The sequence below is a fragment of the Lepidochelys kempii genome, chromosome 3, assembly GCF_965140265.1.
Source record: "Lepidochelys kempii isolate rLepKem1 chromosome 3, rLepKem1.hap2, whole genome shotgun sequence".
Taxonomy (NCBI): Eukaryota; Metazoa; Chordata; order Testudines; family Cheloniidae; genus Lepidochelys; species Lepidochelys kempii.
Window position 1 is genome coordinate 172,281,908 of NC_133258.1, and position 12,200 is coordinate 172,294,107.

The window sequence follows — 12,200 nt, forward strand, 5'->3', positions numbered from 1 at the left end:
TTTCACCTTGTTGAATTCAGACCAATTCTCCAATTTGTCAAGGTCCTTTTGAATTCTAATCCTGTCCTCCGAAGTGCTTGCAAACCCTCCCACCTTCATGTTGTCTGCAAATGTTATAAGCAAACTCTCCACTCCATTATCAAAGTCATTACTGAAAATATTGACTGACCCCTGCAAGACCTTATTAGATATGCCCTACTAGTTTGACAGCAAACTACTGATAACTACTCTTTGAGCATGGTCTTTCAACCAGTTGTGCACCCACCTATGTAGTAATTTCATCTAGACTATATTTCCCTAGTTTGCTTGTGGGAATGTCTCAAAAGTCTAACTAAAAGCAAGATTATATCACATCTACTGCTTCCCCCCCATCCACTAGGCCAGTAACCCTGTCAAAGAAGGAAACTAAGTTGATCTGACATGATTTGTTCTTGACAAATCCATTATGGCTATTACTTAGAACCCTATTATCCTTCAAGTGCTTACAAACTGATTGTTGAATAATTTGTTCCAGTATCTTCCCAGGTATCAAAATTAGGCTGACTGGTCTATAATTTCCCAGGTCCTCTTTGTTCCCCTTTATAAATACAGGTACTATGTTTGCCCTTCTCCAGTCTTCTGTGACCTCACCTGTCCTCCAGATGTTCTCAAAGATAATTGCTAAAGGTTCTGAAATTGCTTCAGCTAATTTCTTAAATACCCTAAGTGAAGACTGAGGTGTTTTGTTTCAGCCTTCTGGATGTCATTAGTTATTAATTCTCCTTCTCTGGTAAGTAAAGGACCTACACTTCCCTTCATCTTTCTCTTGCTTCTCATGTATTTAAAGAACCTTCTCTTACTGACTTTTATGTCCTTTGCTAGGTGTAACTCATTTTGTGCCTCAGCCTTTCTAATTTTGTCCCTACATGCTGTTGCTACTTCTTTTGAAGTCCTCCTTAGCAAATTGTCCATGTATCCTTTTTTCGTAGGATTCCTTTTTGATTTTCAGGTCATTAAAGAGCTCCTGACGGAGCCATATTTGTATCTTACTATTCTTCCTGTCTTTCCTTTGCATCAGGATAGTTTGCAGTTGTCACTGTATTACTGTAAACATAAAGAAACTAGCTGAATTAGAAACTGGAATATATTCAATTTATTGTGTCTAATTAGTACAGATCTATTGATTGTACTAGACCTCATATGCAAAAGAATAGGCCAATGACCCAGAGACCTACATTCTGACTGAGTGACAGCCCTTCTAATGGAATGAAAAATGTCTCCTTCCATTATGTTCCCATCAGCAATAAATGTCTTAATACACATTTCTATATTATTTTGAAGTAGCTTATTTGGGAGAGTCAGTTCACATAAGTGTCTCATCACCATGTCAATTGACAAATCTGCTTATTTTGTTATTGTTTATGTATTTAATTAACTAAAAACAAAAACAAGAGTCTAGAATTCCTTCCCCCCCCCCGTTCCCTCCCCCAAATCTTTTCCCTTTGAGTACATCAAGGGCAGCCCCCATCACAAATTAACTGCTATATCTTTTGTTAGGCACAGCTACATTTCTGCTTTGGTTTAGAATGAGTTAGCATGAGTTCTGAATTCAGAGTCTGTTTTATGCACCCAAAATTTAATTTGGGGGGTTTCAGTTGTGTAGCATCAGTCAACTGTAAACCACTTTCTGCTACATTTGATCAAACCACAAGTAATTAAAATCACCTGGACAATATGGAAGTTAATTCAGGCATATTTCTTAATTTTTCTCTGTATCGCTATCACTGTATGTTTCATCCAGAATACCCTTCGCTAGGGCATAACTTACCGAATGAAAGAAACCCAGTACAAGACAAACATAAATGGATATGGTGAGTGGGACTTACATTTTAAAAAAACTGTAGGAGAGACAAACAAGTGCAAGTTTTAGCTGTGACTAATACTTATGGCACTACACAATTCATGGCCGTGAAAAATGCATCATGGGCCATTAAATCTGATCTCCCCTATGAAATCTGGCCCCCAGCCAGGGGCTCCTACCCTGCGCAAGGCTCTAGCTGTTAGTCCTGGCCAGGGATGAGACTTCCTCTTCCCTACAGGGGCCACTCCAGGGTGGGTCAGACCCATTTCCGAGAATCTCAGGAAGCTGCAATGGCTCTAGCTGTCACACCCCCACTTCCCTTGCAGGCAAGCTGCGGCTCCAGCTGTCATCCCCTGCACGAGGAGGCTGTGGCTCCAGCTGTCATTCTTCTACTCAGGTGGGAGACTGCCAGGAAAACCAGACATATGGTAACCCACCCCACCATACACTGTGACCCTCACTTCTGCGCTACTGCTGGCAGCGGCGCTGGCTTTAGAGCTGGGCGCCTGGCCAGCATACTGCCTCTCTGCCTGCCCAGCTCTAAAGGCCGCAGGGCAGAAGTAAGGGTGACAATCCTACAACCCCCCTACAATAGCCTTGTGACCCCTACACTCTGACAGCCCTTTGGGTCGGGACCCCCATGGTTACAACACTGAAAATTCAGATGTAAACATCTGAAAATGTGAAACTGACTAATTTTAAAATCCACTGGCTGTGAAATTGATCAAATGGACTGTGAATTTGGTAGGGTCCGACTAATACTCAATGTTCAATATTTTCATTTTAAACATCTGATGAAGTGAGCTGTAGCTCACGAAAGCTCATGCTCAAATAAATTGGTTAGTCTCTAAGGTGCCACAAGTACTCCTTTTCTTTTTGCGAATACAGACTAACACGGCTGTCCCTCTGAAACCTGTCATTTTAATTTTAGTTTCTGAAGTTTGTTTTGCATGCTTATTTTTAAGCTTGAAATTCACTCAAGAATTTAATTACAGTATATTTCAAGAAACAATCTCAACTTTACAACTCCTTTAAAATTCTGGAAAAAAACACTGGAACATTTTTGCAAGTTTACAGAAAATATACACAACCATGACATGAAAATGAAAAGTTTGCTTTAGGTCTTTGGATAAAAGTTTTGCAGCTGTATTGGACTATAGAAGAGACAGTCCGTCATGGCAATCGAAAACCCAGCTGTTGTAACACACCCCTGGAGAGGAAAACTTGGTTATAAACATATATAACCTAACATACATTTACCTTTCTGGCCTGTAACTTTTCCATGCTACATATATTATTCCTATGCAGAGATATAAGGTATTATACATTTTTCAAAATTGCTGGCTGAATGAAAGAAGGAAAAATTCCTAGTCCTCTTCTTTCTTGTAGAGCCAATGCGAATATTCAGGGGTTATTTTCCCCTTAAATTAATCTTCCCATTCAAATAAAAAAGAGATATAAAGCCTCTTCTAAATGACTAGCAAGAGATGCAACAAGAAGTATGTGGTTGTCACCCTCTGTTCTGTATTCCACTTGTATCATCACTATTACAATAAGCCCAAGCCTCTACCAGTTGAAGGACTGGAGTCTCAACATGTTTCAAAATCTGGGTCAGCTCTGAAAAGCCTGATATTTAAACGTAAAGATCACTCCCAACTTTGGACTGTCATAGCTCAAGAACTGCAGCTTTGAAAATCAAGATCCATTTCCTGCCTGTGGTAAGAATATCATGTATTTCTCTTTAGTAACTTGAAATATATAAGGACCGGGCAAAATTTTTCAGACAAATAATTTATTCACTGAAAAATTGAGGTTTTGTTGACCCAAAAGTATTCACAAATTTAACACGAAGTTGACAAATAATTTCAGCCAAAAAAAAAAAAGTGGTGGAGTAAGAAAAGCAGTGGCAGTGGTGACCTCCCTTCTAACTTTTAGCCCAGTGGTTAGGGCACCTGTCTGGAATGAGGAAGACCTGAGTTCAATTCTACCTGACATGGAAATGGGATTTGAACTTGAGTCTCATACAGTACAGAAGAGTGCCCTTGCCACTGGACTCTAGGATACTCTACAGCATGTCTCTCTCTCTCTCCCGTTGAAGTTATTCAGCTGTGTATAAATAATTAAATAAGGGGATTTGAATGAGGGTCTCCCATCTCCAAGGTGAGTACCCAAACCACCAGGCTATAAAGTTAGTCTCACTCTCTGGCCCAAAGACTCTCCTGCGATGACTGACACCCAAGTTCAAATCCCTTCTCTCACATCAGGCAGAGGAGGAATTGAACCTGGGTCTTCCACAGCCCAGGTGAGTGCTCTGATTACTGGGAGGCACTGACAGCATCCCTTTTTGTTAGAGGCATAATGATATTTTATTACAATTAGTTTTCTTTAAGAAAATAAACCCACAGAATGGAAAGACAGATTGGAAATGGCCACACAAACCCCAAACGCTTTTAGTCACTAAGTTTTAACTTAGGCCATGGTACTTTTGAGTTGTGTCCAAAGGTGTTGGCTCTCACTACACCTAAAGAGAGTCCCGAACGTGTTACACTTTGTCAGATCATAAGTGATCCAAACACAGTAAACGCTGTGTTGTTCTATGGAGACATTAACTGGCAAGTCAATACAATGCTTTAGAACATGTCAGCAGTATAAAGCCAGTATGATTTTCCTAGCTATATATTTATGAGTAGGTTTTACAATTTGTAATACAAGTACAGTCCATGTATAGAAACTCATGAATTATTATACATCTTTCGCAACATGGATATTTTATGTGAGCCAGAAAAGTGAAATAGTGCAGAGAAACCAAAGCACACTGCAGTGTTAAAGTGCAAAGATCTGCATCCAGCAAAGATGCATATCATTAAGAACAATGCCCAGAGGAAGCCATTATTGTTTCAATATGACTATGCCTATTTTAAAAAGATGTAAAAAAAATAGCTGCTACACACATGGACTAAGAAAAGTCCAAATATTTACACAGCCAAGTTTCAGTTCTTGGCATTGTGTCAGTGTTCTCAATTTTCACACACTAGTTTGGCAGAAACTAGGAGCTTTTCAGAGACAGCATGCTCAATGCATGGGGAAAGAGAATGACTCAACAGTGAGCCTGCAGAACACATTAAGAAGCAAAATGTTGGGCTCAAAATAGTCCCATCCAGTTATCTGGAGAGAAGAGGACAATGGCTGGGAGACAGCTGAATTAAAACAGTGTGGATGGTGGGCATACAGAGGTCCGACTGGACCACAGAGAACCTTATGGGAGCTAAAACTGCCCCCAGACTCCCACTTTTTATACAACGTTTTGACCCAAAGAAAATGTTCACTTTCTATTCCATCTCTCTGAAAGACTGGCTGACATAACCTTTACGGAAAAAGTAACAGCAGCACCACAGCATCATATAAGCTTGTGTGTATGTCTTCTGATTTAGAAATGGTGCTTTCTTAGCTTAGGGTTAGCCAAATGTTTGGTGTTGGCTTGTTTCAGTGCTTTGGACATGTGAGTGAAATTCCTAGCAAAATATGCAAGTTGGACACAGCAGAAAATCCAGTTTTCCAAAAGTGAATAATTCCACTATTGCTCCAGCTGTTACAAAAACTCTCAGCGTTGAACTCAATGCTGAAACTGACTTTATGTCACAGCACCCAATAGCTGGACGGCCGATCCTGAAATATTTCAGTTATGCGCATCTGGTATAATTTAAAATCATGTCTCACACAGATTCCTATAGAAACTGTGCTCTTACATTTTATTTTACTATTCATATAAAAACGTTTCACACCCTTTCCATGACAAAGGTAGTTATCTAAAGGTGCCCTGGTAAATAAGCCGAGCAGAAAACTTGTCTCTAGCCAGAAATCATAGCAGTAGCAAGGATGTGAGTTATAAGCATTCAAAACAGCACTCCTCATTTTTGTCCACAGACAAATGGCCAAAATTTAGGTCACCTTCCTCTCCATCTGAAAATTTATGAAAAAAAAAATACATTATGCATCCAGTCCGGATGATGAATCAGATCAAACTATGGAAAAGGAAGTAGGCTGTTCATAAAAAAAATACACAGGACTTCGGCTTGATGGGATTTTTATATCTGAGGGAGGGAAAATGTGGTTTCCTAACAGTTCCATGTGGTGCCTTTGTGTCACTTCCTGCTTCTCCTAGGGTTCCAGAATTTCTGGGACTAGTCAGATACAACTTCTGTATGTGATATGGTAGCTGGAAACTAATTCCAAAATGCGTAGCTTTGTGTGATGCCCTGTTGGTCTGTTAGCTGCCCATGTGGGAGATACATGCAACTCATAGGCTGTCAGTGACACTGATTTCACCATGAGCCAATGTAGTTTAGTATTTCAACAAGCCAGTTTGAAGTTAGCCCAAGTGATATCTTGAGAATTGGATTCACCCTTCTCCCCCCCATGCCAGTAAACACCTACACAGGATGCCTGCTACAAGCCAAGAGATATTATGGGGATTTCTGAAGGAAGAAGGCGGGAGAATAGAGGTGTCTGGAGGCCTCTAGAAACTACTTAAGTGTAGGGATCAACAGATAATCACTTAAGGCCTTGTAAGAATATTCTTTTAATTTGATGAGGAAGATGAGACAGTCCCATAAAAGTTCCCCTAGCTCACCATGGAATTTCATAGGTTTTGGGGCTTAGGATGACTGAAAGGAACGAAACAGGAAGTGTGAAGAAATAGTGAGGTTTATATTAGGCCCTCAGCTGCATTATTTCGTTTTGAAAGCACTAGCAAGCTCAAGTTTGACATTGTTTTCTGGCTGGGAAAGCGTTTCCTGACAAATGAAATTTCATCTTTGTATCTGGAGTTGAATTCTGGATCAGAGACTTGAAAGAAAATCACAGACATCACCCTCCCTAACAAACACAAACATTCACTAACTCTGAGTTAGACCTTACCAATAAGACGTAACTGACTGGCCAATTTTATATCATTAAGGTTGAACAAATCACTGGGGAAACAGTAACCTGAGACTTGGTTGTAGTTTTAATTCTGGTACGTGAATATAATATTAGGAAGAGTTGAAGTCACTGGCAAAAAAGAAATCTTTCCTGAGTTCCTAGAATCCGGGGAAAATTTTAAGAGAAAACGTTAATAAAACTAAATATTCCCTTTATCTTTATGTGCTCACATTCAGATTTCTATGAACAGGTCTAAAGTCAGCAGTTATATAGTAATATATCATTGGGATAACAATAAGTGATTTGTTTAAAGCAAGAAACTGATTGGTATGTGAATCAGGAAATGTATCCTTCACAAGATATGCCCCCCTCTGCGAATGTAAATCTGAATTGCCAGGTTCAGAATCTTAATGTGCAATAGTGCATTTTGATCCAGCTGGCTTTGGAATGCATAATAATGTTGGAACCCCTTTGATTTTTGTTCTACCTTTACCTCCCCTAAGCAGTAGTGATTGTGGACTAGGTTTATATAAGATGAAATTAATCTTAGTCTCTCTCAGTTTGGAGCTCTGTAAATATTTTTTTAAACAAAGTTTGCTTCACCTTTTATAGTAAAGACATGTTCAAAATGAGGCAGTCATTGGCTGGCTTATTCTGGCCTGCAAAAGCCAACACCAAATGAATAGGCATTTATTGGAAGAAACTAGCAGTATTTAGCCAAGCACATTCCATGCTCACTGGACCAGGTGTATAATTGTATCAACTGTACCTGGCTTAACTGCTGAAACTAGACATCTGTTGTATTACTGATTTATTTCTTTTTTTAAAGAAGATATGAATGAGTTGAAAGCCAGGCTATCCTCTTTGTGGATTCCTTTGGAAGAGAGTAAAGAAATGAAAAACTCAATCCTTTGGCCTCATTTCTGTCAGAGCAAGGAGGAGGGATTTGAACCAATGCAGTACTGTGCATAATCCCTTCTCCACCTATAATCTCCTCTGCACAAAACTCAGCAGAAGAAACCCTTAAATCCAATCTATATTCATTTGGGAAATGTGACCCTATGTAGTATTCATCACCATCCAAACCATAGGGCTTTCCCTTCTCAAGCTATTAATGCAGAAACTATTTACATAGCGTCACTATTAGTACGATCTTTTGTGGTCTCCACTCCTGACCTCCAATGAAACAATTCAAAGGAAACTCTACAAGAGGATATTCATGCAGTTTCCTGGTCATAGGATTCCCTATAGAAAAGCATAAACTGACCTTATATTAACAAATGTTTTCATTTCATATTTAAATAATGCACACAAGGGTTCCTGCATATAATGTTGAAAATGATTTGTATTAATTTATAATACGTTAATTTTGAACTTTTTTCCTCCCACTGAAATTAGATATTTTCAAAATCAGTAATTTGCTTTGCACTTGCTATTTTTGCTCACTGCGAAGTAACTGTTCCAATAATAATGAGCAGAACAGGAACTATAACTACATTAATTCTCATATTTTCTAAATATCTAATTTAGTTAAACTGGAGTAAAAGTATTTTTTCTAATCAAACGCAGAGCACAGATATTTTAGCAATTTCATATACGAGTAGGTGGCCAATATCTATAAATAAAACAGCTGTGTGTATAAAATTTAAACTCAGCTTTCATGAGACCGTAAGTTTACTTGTAGATCTCAGTGATATTTTAAAAACTGGGATAAAAGCTTTCAAATTGCTTTATAGGGCTTTGGAGGCTTGATTCTTATGGGTCAAATTACATATTAACTTAAAAACTGGAACCACTGATGCCAAGAGGGGCACAAAACATTCTGAATAGCAATCTAATCTTATTATTGTAAACTCTGAACTCCTTTCTGTTTCTTCATGGTTTGTTACTTTCACTTGTTACCTCTTGTGATTTGTCCCTGTCCTGCTCATGCTTCCCTCCCAGAAATAAGAAGCCTTCAAAAAACATATAAATTCCTCTAAAAAAGCTTCTTTCTCCTCTTTAAGAGCAATCAGGCATCCAATTTCCCCTTGAGGAATAATGTTTAAGGCAAAGGTATTTTCCTTTTACTGAGTCCCTGGTAAATGTTATTGATAATAGGATCAGTTAGGCTGGCCACAGGGACTCCTAGAGGCCTGGTCATCTTATATTCATTTCTCTCTGTTCCAGTGTGAACAAACTGATAGTTGATTAGACTTTCTTCAATGCTGGCAAGGACAAAGGCCTTGAAACATTTTAGACAACCACCTCTCAATAGGTCAGATCAACAATCAAAGCTTAAAAGAAGGCTGGAAAGTCTGTTCCTCAAATCTTAGAGTGTGTTCTACAACATTTGTTTCTATCTCGCAGGAAAAAAACTAAATAATCTTATGAGGATGGGGAGATGTGCAGAGTGGCCACCTGGCAAGCCTCACGTTCTTTAACTAGACACTGCAAAGTAGGTGTGGCTTCTTCAGAGGCTGCATTTGATTTCTGGGTTCTTCAAAATGCCATTTTCCATTACCTTATCTTCTCCCTCCCTTCTCTTTCCTACCCCACCCCAATGCAAACTCAGGTGGGTAGCTGCTACTTCCCAAAAGTCTGTGTGTGAGAACACAATCTGAATTAACCACAAAGGTCTGCTCATAAGAGGAAAATCCTCTGCTCTGGGTTTATTCCCACTCACGTTAATTGGGGGAGGTTAACTGTTTTCTATGTTAACTGTTTACAATACGTTTGAACTCTGGAAGTTGCTGGTCGGAGAACTATGACACTGTCCAGGCTTATATAGGCAAACTCTATCTGGCAGCTGCTCTTACTGCATTAGTCAGCATGGTTAACCCCAACAATCACTCTCTGACCAGAGTTTTATTCTATTATGAGAACACATGCTTATGATAAATTCACATGGTCTATTCCTATTCATATGCGAAATGCACAACACAAGTCTGTGCACTCTAAAGTAACTAACTACCTACACAGGCTGTAAACACAGATTTGTGCCCAATATAATTCATTCAGACAGAGGTATAGGGTTTAATTCATTGTTCCTGCTTTATTCCCCTACTTACAGCTTTAAAAATTGACTAAGGGATTGGCTTCTGAATGAAGTGAATATAAAACGGTGGCCAAAATTTTGCAGCCTACATAGAATCCTTTTCCCTTTCCTCCCCCCGGTACTTTGTCAAATTAGTCCAAGATACACTTGAGTGGCTAGAGTAAGGGAAACCAGGTCTAGCTAGTCTCACATAGGCCTTTCTCAGAGGGGCAATACATAAACGCCTAGTGGAGAATTAGAATAACAATTAATCTTATGTCTCATTTGACCCAAGTCAGATTTTCATTTCACCATCCACAGGTCACCTGTTGATTCACTGAACTACCTAGTCCTCCCCCCAACCTTTCATGAAGAAGTAACTGTCACTGGAATTTTAAATATTTTCAGGAGTTTGGAGAGATGTCCAAAATTCCTGGCACAAACATTTCCTACCTGCTTAAACTTTAAGATAGCCTCTTAGAAAAACTACACACACATTTTGCACAACAGAAAAAAGTGTGTGAAAGACAGTGCTCAGCAACAACTATATATTTATATTTAAAGCTCCACTTTAAATTCAGTCAGGTTGTAGAAGATAAATTGGTCTGCTGTAATTTCATTTAATTCCCAGTCCTTTTTTGATTTTTAACCTATTTTCTCCTCCCGTAATTGAAATGATAAACAAAATGGTGGTTGTTCTAACAGTCTGGCTAACATATTGGATGCTACTGGTAACGCCTTTGTAAAAAATACCGCATTACTTAACTTAGACAACCCTGCTGAACCAACCAGAGTTTTGCCTGTGGACTAAGTTGTGACCTAGTTCCTCGTATAGCTGCACTGCCACAGGTAAGTGACAAATCTGTTCTGTGCAAGCAAGGCAGGATTTGGATCTTAAAAGAGTTGCTTTTGTTATTCTATGCATTTTAAGAGATACTCCAGCTCCTGCCTATAGTATATTGGATATTTTTTCTCCCTGTAAAATGGCATTAGATCGCTAACAAAAAAGATACATTTTATGCAGGAAAAGCAGAAAATGGTTTAAAAAAAAGGGAGAAATTTCAGGGAACTTTATCATTGTGAAATTGAAGACTAAGGGGATGTGGCAGATTGGCAGCTGCTCTGTAATTTATGAACAGCTTTTGTTGGCATGGTTACTGGGGTGTTTTCTGTGTGACTATGTTGATTTAACTCAACAGGTGTCTGTCCGGAAAAACAGGCAGGAAAGAAAAGAATAGCTCATGATAAACCACCTCTCAGCAAACACTTGAGAACTGTTAAGAGACAATGCCAGAACTATTAGCTTTCATGATTTTGCCTCCCCTGCAGCCAACCAGCAAAAGTATTTTGGACCAGGACAGGAAAGACCCATGAATACAGAAGAACAGAAGAACTGTTTGCCAGAAACTTGGAATGGGCAACAGGGGATGGATCATTTGATGATTACCTGTTCTGTTCATTCCCTCTGAAACACCTGGCATTGGCCACTGTGGAAATACAGGATACTGGGCTACACAGACCTTTGGTCTGACCCAGTATAGCTGTACTTATGTTCTCTGGGAGGATTAAAAGGGATCCTCTCTCTAGGGCATAGTTTTTTGGGGAGCTAGAGTGAGACACATGGACCTGCTGAGAGCATCTGAAGAAGTTAGGCCTACCTAGGTTATCATCAGGGGAAGATAAGCCTTTAGGCAAGACAGAGATGCATATAGACTAGTAGTTGTTTTTAAATCCTTTTTTCTCTAATGCTTTGTTCCTACTGCTAAAATAAACAATACTTTGGTTTAAGAAGGCTGTCCGGTCACTGTACTTACCACTGGTCACAAACTTTCAAAGCAAACAACTGCAGGTGCCCAAACTTGGTCAGACATACAGGGTAAGAATGGAGCATACACAGGGTACTGTAGCACAGGGCTGAGTCTAAAAGTGGGAGAACAACAGAATTCCATCCAGAAGAGGTATAGGCACAAAGCCTGACACTTGAGGTAGCACACTCAGAGAGTCCAGAAACGTGACAGAGGGTCCCTGTAACCACTACAGCAGACAATCCACATACTATATAATTGGTTTTGGCTTCATTTGTCAGTTGGCTTTTAATTTTTAAGAACAGAGCGAGTAAAAATTTGCAAATATTTCTGGCAAATTCTGGCAAGCTTTTTACCCTCAAATGTTGAAAATATTTTAATAAATTCTTAGATTTTAAGGCCAGAAGGGGCCATTAAATCACTTTGCCTGACTTCCTATATACCACAGAATTTCATCCAGTTACTACTCTACTGAGTTACTCCAGTAACTTGTTCGAGTAAAGCATAAGCTATGGCACAGGAATTTCCTTGATACAGTCAATCTGTTCATGAGCTTGGATATGGGAAAGAAATTGCATTGATATCATTAGTTGACAATAAAATATTCCTGCTGATCCTT

General features: G+C 39.2%; 1 protein-coding gene across 4 annotated transcripts in view; it reads right to left on the reverse strand.

Annotated features, from left to right (window-relative positions):
- The window catches only part of THADA (THADA armadillo repeat containing), a 288,553-nt gene that overhangs the window by 66,776 nt on the left and 209,577 nt on the right, over nt 1-12,200 (reverse strand). The gene's annotated exons all lie outside the window — the stretch shown is intronic.